Here is a 16378-nt window from a genome sequence, read left to right on the forward strand (position 1 = left end):
AAATTCCAATTCACATTTATTACCACTTAAAGCTTTACCAACTTCCTCGCGGGTGGAAAGATTTCCGGACTATTTTCCATCAAACCGGAAAATCACACCTCTCTTCTCATTCTACCGGAAGGGCTCACCCTCCTAAAGGGGTGGACATTGTTGCTGCAGGAATGTTCCAAACTCGAATCGACATCTACGAATGGAAGCCAAAGTTTCCCAAATCGATGACGTAATGGATGAAGATAAACCTTTTCTTTTCGACGTCATCAATATTATATACACTACATGGGAAAAATTCGCATTATAAATCTCAAAATATAATTAAATTTCTATTAGAAATTAGAAACAAGATTGAGCGATAAACAGGTGAGAAATGATTAGTCACATGACTAATTCAAAAAAATCGTCATTTAAATCCGATTCGATAAATTTATCATGACGTAAAAGCGTATTATACAGCTTATTGGTGGATTAAATTTTTATCCGTCTCCATTGGTCAAATTGCAATTCTTTAAATCCGATTTCAACCTTTCTCGTCGACGTAAGAAATTTATTGCGACTCTATTGGCCGGATTAAATTTTACTCGCCTTTTATTGGTTATTTATCAATTTTTAAAATAAGAGAGTTAAGCTTATTAAATTCGTGCACGTAAATAAACGTCACGTTGTTAGTTAAATATTAAAAAATGAATTAAAAACACAAAAAATAGAGAACAATCGAAACAATTTCATATTATAAATAAGATAATGTTTAATTAAAAGACGAATGGGATAATTTCGTTTAATTAATTTACTATTTTTGTAGAGAAAAACATACGAAAAGCTAATTGAAGATATATGTCGTCACGTTTTGCCATTGGACGGGAACGGTTGACGTCACACACCCAGCAACAAGCAAAACGTGTGCTGTTCAGTCAGCAATTCTCAGTCTGTCGAATCGCTTGGTGACATTGTACATGATATCGCGTGTACTTCATACTTTACTTCATCTTTCGCTGCGAGTGGTACTCATTGACGTTTACAGATAACGTAAAGGATGATAATGTAAATTATTAAGGGATAAGCCAGTCACACGAATGTTATCTTGAAGGTTTATAAGGTAAGTGATCGTTTAAATAGCTTGTTGGCTCCATTGATCAATCTTGTGTTTAATCCACACACAAACACTTATAAGCTTATATCGTAGGTACAGTACAGTACGTATGTTGAGTAGTGTAAGACGTAAACATGCAATACTTCGCTTGACACTCGTAGAAATTACAAGAGCCACCCCCTTTTCTAGATGCTAAACAAGAAAAACTTTTGTTTAGAATACAGGAAATAAATTTTAAAAGCATCTGAAAATCGATATAATCTCCAGTTTTTAAAATATTAAAATATCTTGGAAGATTAAGAGCAATCTTTTCCTCGTTTGTGAACACACCCATTCAACAGCACTAGAATTTTTATTTTGCTTTAAATATATTTTTCTTTGTTTGTTTTTTTAATTATTATACTGTATAATGAAAAATAAGGAAGAGAGATAATTAAAAATACCGGTAAGTTAGTGGATGGATTCTTTAATAAATTTCTGTAATTAATAATTAAATATTCATAATATCGATTGTGTTTCTGGCAAAACGAATGCTTCGAATGTTTATTGCTCAACCTGTATTTGTTGATAGTGAATTGGAGAAGGTAAAAGTAATGAAATTTCGGTAAGAAAAAGGTAAAATTTGTTCTCTGGACTTTATTAAATGCCTTAGTTATATGTGCTATAATGTTTAGCACATAGAATTTCCCTTTAGTTAAAAGCACGTGTAAAGTTATTGACCACTGGCAAAATTAACTTGTTATAATGCTTCCCGATATCCTTGGATATAAATTATCATTTAGAAAAATATTAATTTCCTGTTTAGTGCTTCCTAAGCGAATTTCTTAATAATTTTTATATGGAAAATCCTAATTAATTTCTTTAGAAATGGAGGCGAACAAAAGAGGTAAATGTATGGGCATTGTTAAGTTTTTCTCAATTTTTCATAATAAAATATTAGTGATTCGGTAAGATTACATAAATAAGTTATTATCAATATAAACTTAAAAAAAAAGAGAGGGAAAAAGGAATTTTATGAGGTCATAAAAACGTTCTGATATCCACCTTTCTGCACGACACACAGCAGAATTATGAGGGAGGTTGTAAATGGCTCGGCAACGAAGAATCATTTCGATTCAGCTCTTTCCAACCCCTCTAACACGGAAAAAAAATTATACGTTGTAGAAAATGTAAGGACCTTTTAAGGAATTTCATAAATATAAACAGGAATAGCCCAAAAGTCACTTAACCGAGCTGCATAATCTTAAAATGTATCGCAGTTAATTCAATTTTGGGTCATTCTAGGAGCGAAGGATATTTTCTAGGAAACGACAAGAAACTAAGCGGATTTAACCAAAAAGAAATTGATTCTTCCCCAGTTTTAACATAAGATATTCTTAAATGGTAAAAGATTCTTTAATATCCGGAGCTTATCGGGTATTAAAACTCATCATAAAGTGAAAGTGAGCGAGTGTAGGAAGTGGAAGAATAAAAGATTCGTTGTGTGAACTGAAACAAAACGTTGGGAAGAGTCTTTATAATTCTGAAATTTATTAATAGATGGCGGCAAGGAGTTGCAGGCACTTCTAAATTAAAAACCGATACTTCCATTAACATATAGATAGCCTTTAAAATGCTCTTTATCTTAAGATAGATAAGAATAAATTGAAGTTGTTTGGTGTTCTTTGTCAATTGTATACTATCGAATATACAATTGTCTTTGCTTCGTTTAAATTCCTTACGTATTATTTTTATAAATTACGATCAATTAGTGGATCAACTAATGGAAAATGTCTATAAACTATGGCGATATTGATCAAGATGTCTTCCATTCACTGCATATTATTCAAATAAATAAATAAAAATTCTATCTAACTCCTCCTTTATTTTATTCCAAATTTTCTTAATTCCTATGAGGAAGTACAGTACTGTACACCGTAAATATATTAAAAAATATTTTGTCGATGTAACATATATTAATACTAGAAACTCAGTACCTATTGTCTTCGATTTTACTGTAAAAATTATATTCATATTAATTATATTTAAGTGTAATTGTAATTACAGTATCAGATAATGTAATTATGATTATAGCTTTTTTTTCAAATGTAGGCTATAATTTACTTGTCCGTAATAGAAATTAATTTAATAATGAGAAAATTTTGCTGTTTTTTATAACTTAAAGTACATAATTAATTTGATTTAATTATAATAAAAATTATATTAATACAGTAACACCCTCAAGTTACATACACTTCTAAAGAGCGTTGTCCAGTATAAAAGGCTGTCTTCTTACAGGGATATCCTTTTATACTCTTCTATCTAGGTACAGTACATTGCTAGATAGAGGGATATCTGGAACACCAGATAGAGGAAAATATCTAAAACAACACTAGATAGAGGGATATCTGGGATACCAGGTAGAAGGGACTATTTGAGACATCCCCTAGACAGAAGAATAGAGAGATATGTGGGGTCCAGGTAGAAAGGACTATCTGAGAGAGGAATATATGGAGCATCAGGTAGAGAGGACTAACAAAGATATTGCAAATGGGGTTAGATCGATATCCAGGAGGTCAGATGAAGGGGTCTATATTGAACACATTTTTTTATGAAAACGCTAATGTCAAACGTAGACAGGTTATATCAAAATCAAATTGAAAACAATAACAGAATTATGCACGTATATATAATTGGTAGAGAATTTTAAGCTTGTGTAAAATTAAAATAAATATTTTAAAAATTCAAACTTAAATTTTATAGAGGTCTAATTTTATGCTTTATATTAAAAACATAGCGTAAAACATATTTCATGGATATTATTTAAGAAAGATGGATTAAGTGAGAGATTTAATATATGTAGAGACGAAATATGAAGGATGTAAGATAAAGTATTTCTACAATATTAAATATTTAATATGAATAGTGACAGTAAGATGAGCTAAGTAGATTAATATATATATTGCGCATAACAGTCGAGCAACAAGAGGGTTGCATAATATTGCATAGAATATTGTGAAACACTTAAATTTTAATAACTTAATTAAATATTTAATCTTTAATTTATATATAAATTAAATTTTTTCCAGTGATCTTAAAAATTTAATAATTGTCTCGAAGCGTGCAATGGACTGACCATAGGATTAAAATTGATTATAATTTTACTACCCTTTCTCGTCTTACCACCCTTATCGGGAATTATGAATAATATATATTTTAATTTATAAGAATCTAGATAATAATATATTATAAAATAATTTATAAATGACTAGTTTAATATTAAAAAAAATGTCAGCTTATTGAGTAGACATGTGACGTTGACGTAGAGAAATTATCGATTTTTTTTCTTTTTATGATACAAAAATTATATAAACCTTTGCTAAGTTAAATGAAGGAATATTTGTTAATTAAAGGATATATTTTTATTTTAGAATACAAATTAAAAATTATTACTAAATCTCTGTTGTTTGCATGTGTTTTTTTAGATCTTAAACATTAAAATACCCATTAAAATAAAGTAGAAAAATACTTTAGTATCGTTTGTAAATCTGTACTTGTACGAGCCAAACTTATATATTATATAATATATATAAAAATTAAATTAAAATAATATAGAANTAAAAATATAAATTTATAACTAAATTCTAGTTATAATAGAGTAATTTAATTGAAAAAATTTATATATTAATTACGTTATCATACATCAAATTTGAAAGATTATAAAGTGTGAATTAAGTTATCGAATTAATTATCTTTTATGTTACATTAATTAATTACACGTCTATTTTATTTTGTTTATTATCTTTTATTATAATAAGAATAAACTAAGCAATAAATTTAGATATTAAATTATTTATTTACTTATAAAAAAAATAAGTTATCAACCACATAAATTATGCTTCATGAATATGATTAATATAATTTTTATATCTATTTTAAAATGATAGTGTGATTTCTACAAATGTTTACACAAAACTTTGTCCGGTTTAGAGAGTGTCCTAGACAGACAGTGTTAGATTTATATAGGCCTATATAAACTAGATAAGAATTGACTTACAGGTCAAGAGTTCTCACCTTAAAACGAGTTTTTCTTTATACATAATAATTTTTGTACTATAAATGCCCATCTATTTCACTTAAAAGGTCCAATTTAGTGAAGTACTCACAAGTGGGTGCCCAACTTGTGAGTACTTCACTGCATACATATTACTCAAATTATTTTCTATTTTCATAATAGTAAACCACTGGAAGGTGGATGCTTACTAGTAAATACAGACGTGGGATGTTATCCTGTGGATAAAAAGCACAATTGCCTGGGGCACCTACAGGGAGCCCCAAATCAATCTTTCATAAGAAAATATTTTCCCAAAAAAATCCCTCAGAAGAAAAATGTCTGGAGTCAATATTGTAAAATACATGGGGCCCTAAATCAAATTCGTCTGGGCCTAAACACATAACGCGACACTGACTTCAGAAAGGTGTCTCGTTAGAGAGATATCCTAAAGACAGGTGACTACACTACGTATTAGAGATGTTCGTCAGTATCAATTACAATTGTACAATTTAAAGGTGTGTGTGTATAAGTGTTTGCAGGTGTGTATGTAAGCCTATAGGTGATAGGTACCCGTAGGTGTGTGTGTGTGTGTTCAGTAGGAATGGTGTTCAACTCGAGAGGTTTTCATAATCATAAAATTAAATACAGCGAAACCTTACTAAGGTGAGCACTAATGGTTCCACAACTTAGTGTAGTTCCTGTAACTTGAACACCTATGCCCTAGAGATGTTTTCAGGTTCCAATTAACAGGAGCAACCAACTTCAGAAGTTTTATTGTATATTATAAAGTAATAAAAATTCTTTCATACTTTACCAATTTATCTTCGGTTTTTAAATTCCAATAAATTTCCACATTCTTTACTGTTTCTCCACTAATTCAAATTCTTTATTAAAATAATATCCTTTTAAAAGATAATATCAAAAAGTTTTTCCTAATTTAAAAAATAACAAACTTAATTAATTTTTAAAACTAGAAATTAAGTTTACGAATATCGAACTTTAATTAAATTTGCTTTAAAATGTAGTTTTTTTTTTCTTTTTTTCCCAATAAAATTAAAATTAATTTTTATCTCTTTGAAAGAAGAAGACAAATTAAATTTTAAATACATATTTCTAATTTTGAAAACCAAACAAAATGGTTAATTTTAAATTGCGTTTTGTAAACTGATAAGCAGGATACAAGTAATAAAAATTAATATACAGCTATTGTATATCCTTAATATTTATTATCTGTTGTTAGTCTCTTTAAATAATCAAAAAAGTTCACATAAATTATGGAAAAAATCCTAAATTTCTGAAGATATTTCATTTAAAATTGCAGTTTTTTTAAACACAGGATGGCCCGAAAGCTAGTTAACCAAGATATAATAAAGTCAGCTGTTTTGGTTAATTAAATTTTGGACTACTCTGGTTTAATTGCTGAATATTTCTCTGTCCTAGTTCGAATAATCAAATACATACACGTGAATACAATATACATTTAAACTTATTTTTAAAAATTAACTTGGGTTTCTGTATTGTTTTACTGTATAAAACGATTTAACAATTATGCAAATCTTGTCGGAAAATACTTCAAAATTTGTATTTTGATTGAAATCTTACTATTGACCTAATCACAAATATAATTCTTTCTTAAAATTACGTGCAATGCATTGCATTTACGTATAGTGTATGTAATGTAATTCTTTCCATAAAATATACATTATGAAAGAATAGAATATAAATTACAAACATGCATTCGGGTATTTGACTCGTTTAGTTAATCGATAAATGAGTTAAAATTTGAAAAAATTTTTTAATAACTTGTGCTGTACATCTTAGCATTCCATACACACATAGGTGAGTGTCACCCACATCTACACCCATCTATACAAACACAAACACACACATACACCTACATACACTAGAACACAAAGGTGTGAGCAAACTCGCCCACACTTACACCCGTCTACACAAACACCTACACTCACAGAGAGTGGTTCAAAAGTCACTTAACCATTGTTAATATTAAATTTCTATCGTACTCAAAACATAAACACATAAACATACTTTCTCTCACGTCTTTTCGTTTTTATCAATTCTGTTAAAGGAAAATAAATACAGTACATTGATTCGTGTCACGAATGCATTTGGAACACCCAAAATAAAGCTCGTTAACTGACTTCTGGGTCATCCAGTATACGTGTAAGCCGTACCCTAACTGTAAATGAGACCTTTTGAACATAATTAAAATACCATAAATATTATAAAATTAATTTTGTTTTATTTTTAATGTGATACATTAAAAAAATTCTTCCATAATTGATAAAGTAGGTATTGAAGGTAGGCAAGGTAAACGCATGGAATCGATTTTTTAATTCTTTCTTGGGTTATCAACAAATCGATACTTATCAATATCACGTCTTGAGAGAGAAACGTGTTGAATTTTTGTATTATACAAGAGAGAATATACCTAATTACCCTCCATTGATAATGAGATATAAAGGTATACAAACTGCAAGCAAGCATTAAGCCAACTCGAATTTATTATATGTAGTATTATATAGAGAATAAGAAAAATATTGCAAACAGTAACGTGATTTTCTTTGCTTTTGATATGTTAAATAAATATTATAATTAGGAGCTTTCACGTAAAAATCCTTTCAATATTTAAATTTTTCTAATGGAAAAACATCTTGTTGTTTCGTGTAAATAAAAGAGATGGAATTTTGAATTTTATATAAATAACTTTGTATCTTTATATATAATTTAGATAGAAAAAAGTTACATACGAAATAATTGTCTACACGAGTATTATTTGTGTGTGTATGTATGTATATATATTATATATAATTACAAATACAAATAATTTATAGTAAAACCTATTCAAAACGGAAACCTGTCAAACGGAAAAATATAAGATACCGTGCGAGTCCGGTTTACGCAGTTTTTACTGTATATTATATATATACAATAGAAACAATGTAATTTGTACTGGACATAATACAAATTAATAAAATATTAAGTATGTATATAGTAAAACATCTCAACTTGAACACACCTCTAAATTACACTCGTGGTTGAAATTAGAAAGCATCTACACCTTTCTAAATAAGACAAATTTTAGAGGAACCACTAGTGTCCATCTTGAAGAGGTTTCACAGTCTACGTAAATACTTATATAATATTTTCATTTGTATGTTACAGCACACAAGATAAATTGTAGTATCTTAAAGCATGCTAGCAACTTACGTACTTTTATACCTGTATACTGTAAAATAATATAAATAAGTCATGTTTTTAATATTTTATATTTAATAAATTTATGATTTTATTGTATAAACGATTATTAAATAAATAAGTATATATGTTTTTTACCGTAGTGTGACGTAAAAGAGATATTTCTTGAAGGTATTTCTTTTATAAATTCTTTTTCTAACGATCAATTTTATCTGAAAAAAAGATGATAGATAACCCAGATGGGATCCCATTAGATAAGAGTGAATGATCCAATTTTATCAAGAATTTATTGTCTGCTGTCAGATTATCCACTAAATATCGAATTATCCAAAATTGAATATTATAGATCAAAAGGTAATTTCAAATCAAATCCCTCCAAATATCTTAACAGAATTTTTTAAAATTATCTTCTTTAATAGAAAATATAATTTTAATATAAAATATTATTATTTTTTAAAATACTTTATGATAAAATATACAAAATAATTTATTTATATTTATGACTCTCTACAAGAAATGATTGTTATTGCATTTGATATATTGCATAATATTTTATTTTATTAGAAATTCTTCTCCTTTGAATATTTATTATAATTAATTTCGATGGAATATTTTTATTATTTATTATTTTTCTTTGTAATCTTTACATTTTATTCATTTTATATTATATTTACTTTGATTTAAAATGATAACTGAAAAATTTATTTTATATTTTTCCAGTAAAATTTCACATTAAATTCCGTTCTAAATAAATATTCTCTGTTTAACCTTTTAAATTTAATAATTATATCATTATATTCTACTTAATGTTTTATGTATGAAAGTAAAAAAAAAATATATAAATTTAAAATATTTTTTAATTTAAGCAAATACTACTTTAACATGTTAAAATCCATTTTAAAAAATCCTATCTTCGACTTTCTATTATTATAATTATAAATTACTGATATTAAACATTTAATTTTTTTTAAATTTGTAAAAAAATATCCTTAACTGGATGCAATTTTGATAATTGGAGATTTAAGTTTATATTATTCAAGTAAAATTTTCTCTTTTTTAAATCCTTGCTTTTACATAACTACTGCTTTTTCCCCTTTCAAGATTTATAATTATGTTAATAGAAAACATTATTTTATTCTCTTCAATTATTTTTCCCCAAGTAAAATAAATAAAATATACATTAGAATTTGTCTTATTTAAGTGCTTTTAAGAAAACACTACTTAAAGTTAATTGATTATAATCCTATGTTCGACCTTATATAATTGAAAGTATAAATTATGAATATTAAATATAGTTATTTTGATAAGAATTTATAATAAAATTCATTATAAATCCCCTGCTGGATGCAAGTCTGATAGGACAGGATGTCTAGATCGATTCTGATCTCTCTTGCAATCATATTTTCTGGATTCCTTTGACAAAGTAAAAGTTGTACGATCAGAATCTGATATATATATATATAGAGACACACANATGTAATTTGTACTGGACATAATACAAATTAATAAAATATTAAGTATGTATATAGTAAAACATCTCAACTTGAACACACCTCTAAATTACACTCGTGGTTGAAATTAGAAAGCATCTACACCTTTCTAAATAAGACAAATTTTAGAGGAACCACTAGTGTCCATCTTGAAGAGGTTTCACAGTCTACGTAAATACTTATATAATATTTTCATTTGTATGTTACAGCACACAAGATAAATTGTAGTATCTTAAAGCATGCTAGCAACTTACGTACTTTTATACCTGTATACTGTAAAATAATATAAATAAGTCATGTTTTTAATATTTTATATTTAATAAATTTATGATTTTATTGTATAAACGATTATTAAATAAATAAGTATATATGTTTTTTACCGTAGTGTGACGTAAAAGAGATATTTCTTGAAGGTATTTCTTTTATAAATTCTTTTTCTAACGATCAATTTTATCTGAAAAAAAGATGATAGATAACCCAGATGGGATCCCATTAGATAAGAGTGAATGATCCAATTTTATCAAGAATTTATTGTCTGCTGTCAGATTATCCACTAAATATCGAATTATCCAAAATTGAATATTATAGATCAAAAGGTAATTTCAAATCAAATCCCTCCAAATATCTTAACAGAATTTTTTAAAATTATCTTCTTTAATAGAAAATATAATTTTAATATAAAATATTATTATTTTTTAAAATACTTTATGATAAAATATACAAAATAATTTATTTATATTTATGACTCTCTACAAGAAATGATTGTTATTGCATTTGATATATTGCATAATATTTTATTTTATTAGAAATTCTTCTCCTTTGAATATTTATTATAATTAATTTCGATGGAATATTTTTATTATTTATTATTTTTCTTTGTAATCTTTACATTTTATTTATTTTATATTATATTTACTTTGATTTAAAATGATAACTGAAAAATTTATTTTATATTCTTCCAGTAAAATTTCACATTAAATTCCGTTCTAAATAAATATTCTCTGTTTAACCTTTTAAATTTAATAATTATATCATTATATTCTACTTAATGTTTTATGTATGAAAGTAAAAAAAAAATATATAAATTTAAAATATTTTTTAATTTAAGCAAATACTACTTTAACATGTTAAAATCCATTTAAAAAAATCCTATCTTCGACTTTCTATTATTATAATTATAAATTACTGATATTAAACATTTAATTTTTTTTAAATTTGTAAAAAAATATCCTTAACTGGATGCAATTTTGATAATTGGAGATTTAAGTTTATATTATTCAAGTAAAATTTTCTCTTTTTTAAATCCTTGCTTTTACATAACTACTGCTTCTTCCCCTTTCAAGATTTATAATTATGTTAATAGAAAACATTATTTTATTCTCTTCAATTATTTTTCCCCAAGTAAAATAAATAAAATATACATTAGAATTTGTCTTATTTAAGTGCTTTTAAGAAAACACTACTTAAAGTTAATTGATTATAATCCTATGTTCGACCTTATATAATTGAAAGTATAAATTATGAATATTAAATATAGTTATTTTGATAAGAATTTATAATAAAATTCATCATAAATCCCCTGCTGGATGCAAGTCTGATAGGACAGGATGTCTAGATCGATTCTGATCTCTCTTGCAATCATATTTTCTGGATTCCTTTGACAAAGTAAAAGTTGTACGATCAGAATCTGATATATATATATATAGAAACACAACTTACAGTCAAAATAACTTTACTTATCATGTATACAGAGTAGAGTTTCCAATATATGAAATTCAATTTCTCCCTTAAAACTAAACTAATATATTTAAAACTTTAGTTTTATGTAATCGTACGATTTTTTAATTAAAAATATAATACATAATAAATGTTTATAAATTATTAATTTATTTCTATTATTTTTATTGTATATGGCCGATGTTCTCGAGCAATTAGTTAAGATTGGAATATAAACAATTAAACTGCAAAACACAAAAAATTGCTCGGGATTAAGTTAAAAATGGGTGAGCTTTAAGAGTGGTTGGGGATGGGATCTTCAAAGTACTTTTTTAGGATGTCGAAGAATATCTTGCCTAATTTGGCGAGAATAATTTAAACAGTATATAACCATTTAACTAATAAACATACGTAAGTTAAAAGGGATGTGGACCCCACAGTATTTTTTATATGATATGGAAGATTATTTGTGCCACATTTGATGCTGATACTTTGAATTGTTTAGAATCTTTTACCTAACATACATACAAACATACATAAATATTTTGACTTATATATCATATCAGACATACTACAAATGACCATTTCAAAAATCACTTCCCCCCTCTTAAATCAACTGATTAGGGGAAGATCACGAATTCAATTCTAACACGTATCACTATTTCACAAGTATTCTAAATAAATGAATAAAATGATTTAAATCACAATACTCTTAAAATAAAGTAACCTTCTCAGAATAGAAATATTGGCAAAATGTCACTTAAAGCTTTAGTCTGAACTTTAATTAATATTTAAATAATTTTATTCAATCTGAACGGATAAAAATAGTTAATTTTATATTAAAAAATTAAGCATAACAAAAACTGCTTAAGTAAACGATAGTTAATTATTATTAATTTAATTAATTACAGAGTGACTCTAAACTCGATTAACTCTGTATATGACTTAAGTGCTTTTAAGCAATAATATAAATAAGATCCCAATTTAACTTTTACAATGGTTAAATGACTTAAGGACTACATTATACATTATTAATTTAATAAATTAATTTAAAAAAATCCAATTAATGGAGAATTTTTTATTCTTCATTTAATTCTTGAAATTAAATTATATTGCTTATACAATAAAATCTGTATAAGTGATATTTAATTTTTTTGTGTTTACAAACATATTTTATTCTAAATAATTGCAGATTCAATTCATAGGAAATGCTAAATAATGAAAATATACATTTTTTTTAGTAAAAATGAGATGATAAAATGATAAAAAATAAACTTAAAATAAGATTTAATGAAACAAAATTAAGTGAACGATTATAATTGATTAGTATTTGATTAAACGAATATTAATTCATTGTAATTTTTCATTTAATTTTGTTTATTTAATTTTACTATTCAATTAAAAATGCTTATTTTAAGTAAACTGTATTCATCAATGTATAAACTCTTGTTGTCCTTGTACTAAATCAACTTGAAAGAAATACNTAATAAATTGTATAATTTGGTTATTAAATTACGTAAAATAATTCCCGTTTAATTTTTTCAAAGATTTATTCATTCGCTTATGTAAAGATAATAATATGATTTCATTCTCAATGAAATCTAATGAATGAATAAAGTATTACGTCGCGCGCAGTTGCTATAGTGACACGCGCTATTTCCCGTTGTTTTCATTCGTATGAATGGTTAAAATTCATTTGATATCGCAAGAAAGTAGTAAAATAAAATATCAAAGAACGTGAAGTGTGTGACGTTCAAATTCGTTTTGTGTATAAATAGAGACGGTGTGGGCCTGTCGTGGGCCTATATTAATAATTAGCAATTAAAACAAGGATTTTGACCTTAAAACAGGGGGATAAAGTTGTAAAATTTAACAGAAATATTACGTGTTTTTGGTGGTAAAAATAGAAAATCGAGACTTTTAGCGCTTTACACCATCACATGTGAAGAATTTTTAGCTCCCCATATTCCAATATGTAAACAGTTTGTAGCTCTTCACACACCACGATGTAAACAAGTTTTTAACGCTTTAACTCCTTCCCTCGTGTATCTTAGTAAAAATTTGTAGTTTCTTTGCTGAATAATCTATCAAATTATAGTCTCCGTTGGCAAGTGAACGAACTCAAAAGGTTATTAAATGCTGTAAATTCTCAGACGATCTGTAAATGCATAGACAGGAAAGATATTCCGCAAATCGAACACAGCTTCAAAAATAAACAAATAAATTATAACTTAATTTAAAAATATGAAAATAACGAGATAATCTGTCTTTCCACATCCGCATAATTAAATTTTGATTATAATTTGATAGTGGTTGATGTAATTAAGTTAAAATTCGAGTGAGATCGCTTAATATTAAACTATAATAAGGAAAAATCTGATATCCCTGTCATAACACATTGTTCGGTGGTGCGAAATTTCTCTAGCTAAAGGAATATTGAATTATGTTTTAAACATTCAAACTTAAATATACATCGGGTAGCCCATAAGTCGGTTAACCGTTGTAAAGCGTATATTTTTCATATAGTTTTTACTTTCCCGAATGTTATATATAACAAAAAGAAGGTTTGGCGATCAAAATATGATTCTCAAGAATTTTACATTTTTGGGAACCTTGAAATCTTGAGAAATGCAAAAAAAAAATTCATATGAATGGATGCTTTCGTGTGGAGGCCAGGATTTTGATCCTTCTGTTTGAAGCTTAATAACTCTTGTGACTTTTCTTCAACGTTTCTGAAACTTTTCAGGTATGTTTGTGTATTAGGGGTATTCATGCTATCAAATTTTCATGGTTAAAGGTCGAGAGGGTGGGGAGATAAAGGGGGTTCACGGATCATATCTCGAGTTAATGAAGATATTACTCGTTATTAATATTTACAATTTTTTTCTATATAAAATGCGTCCCTATCCTTAAAATTATGTTCTTTTTCCATTTTATAATAATAATAATATGAAGAGTTTTTTGATAAAATCTCGTAACAGATGGCGTCACACACAACGAGTTGTGTAACTTTCTCTTACAAACTTAAAGTCTAGCGGGGAAAGTTATGCAACTAGTTGCTGGATTTCTGAAGTATGTTCTTCCAATTTCGTAAAGGAAAGCGCACTGTTCTCAACTCAGCACGATTTAGTGTAAAATAGAAATCAAGACGGTTAACTGACTTTTGGAACACTCTACATACATAAATGTTAAAATTTTAGCCAATTAATTTCTTATCCAAATTTAATAAATTCAAGATGACTGTCTACAATTTTTTCCAATTTTTTTTAAAAGATTAAATGTGAAGAAACTAAAATAAAAACTATATATTTTTTAAAAATCTGTTGATGATAATGTATTTTTCCATCTAGAGTATGGCCCAAAATTCAATTGGCGACTTTAAATACTAAATTTCAATTAATTTAACCGTATTTTAATCACGTTTTCATCAATTTCGTAGATGAAAATGCGTTGTTCTAAACTCAGTTTACCGTTCGTATTCACAAGACACGAATCGAAATACAGTTAACTGAGTTTTAGGCCCGCCCTTAGTTGAACTGTAATGTATTAATTATTATTACCTAAACATTAAACTCAATATATAATAAGCCAATCTAATAAACTTTTAATTCTCAAAATCGATAATTCATTTGTTTAAAGAAAACTTATAAATCATAGCATGAATGTGGCCGTGAAATCTAACGGCCGAGATGCATTAAGAGCGTAATTTTCAATTTGCGAAAGCCATTTCCCCCTTTCTAAATTATGCAAATTTATACGTAATTCGAAAGCATAAACTGAAAATAATTCGAACGAAATGATAATTTAGCAAGGAAGATCGTTGGACGGAATCCAGAAAATTTCATAAAACGTAAAGATAAATATAAAAATATTCTAAGGAAGCGTAAACATCTTGAACCATAAATTCTAAGTTTTAAAGACGGAATTCAAGTTTCAACATTGCAGTACTATAAAATGATTAATGGCAGCATAAAAGTCGATTAAGTGTATTAAGTGTAGGTGAAATAGTACAGTACAGCATTACGTATATACAGTACAGAATTAAGTTTCTACAGTGATACCTGGGAATCGACTTTAATTCGTTCTTAGAGGGCGTTCGAGTTCCAAAGCAATTTTTCCCGGAAAGAATAATGTAAAGTGAATTAATCCGTTTCCAAACCCTAAAAATGCTCGTTTAATTCTGAAAAAACATCATAATTCAAGCTAAAATGACACAAATAAATGCCTTAATTAATACATAAAACAATAAAAAATAATAATAGATTAAGAACAATGAAAAAAAGTAAATATGGCAAAATTGTGCGTTGCTGAACTCTTTCAAAATTTGTCCCAAACTCGTGTTTAGAAAAGTAACCGATTTCCCCCAAAAAATTTCCCCAATTTTTCCCCAAAAAAATGAAAATCGATTTTTGCCCAAAAATTATATTTAGGAGCCCAAAATAAAAATCATTCCAATCTGGCAACATTGTCGCATCACGCGATATCGCAACCGCACAGTATGGCCGTCTTTGTTTGTGTTCGAGTTCCAAGGAAAATTCGACGACTTTCGGGGCAAAATTTCCTAGAAGAAATTGTTCGGATTCCAAGTTATTCGACTTCTGGGATGTTCGAGTTCAAAGGTACCATTGTACACTGTTAACTGTACACATTAAAGCGTTAAATATATACGTCTTCGTATTGTATTCAAATTTTCAGTTTTTCAGCCTTAGACTTCGTTCGACTGTTAGTTACAAAAAAAATGTCAGATTTTTATATAAATAAGACAATTATTTAAAATTGTTAAAATGGCAACATTCATTTGTCGTTTGCATTGTCTTAACCAATTTCAAATGAACA

At 27.0% G+C, this 16378-nt stretch overlaps 1 protein-coding gene across 1 annotated transcript in view; it reads left to right on the forward strand.

The window, feature by feature from the left end:
* The first annotated feature begins 874 nt into the window (after positions 1–874).
* LOC111619310 overlaps positions 875–16378 on the forward strand; it is a 117210-nt gene continuing 101706 nt past the window's right edge. The window contains exon 1 of the mRNA XM_023361015.1: positions 875–1090. The gene's annotated coding sequence lies outside the window, so the exon portion shown is untranslated. The remainder of the gene's footprint in view (positions 1091–16378) is intronic.

Source organism: Centruroides sculpturatus, unplaced genomic scaffold (genome assembly GCF_000671375.1).
Source record: "Centruroides sculpturatus isolate CEXI.00-Female unplaced genomic scaffold, Cexi_2.0 scaffold46, whole genome shotgun sequence".
In the NCBI taxonomy this organism is placed as follows: domain Eukaryota; kingdom Metazoa; phylum Arthropoda; class Arachnida; order Scorpiones; family Buthidae; genus Centruroides; species Centruroides sculpturatus.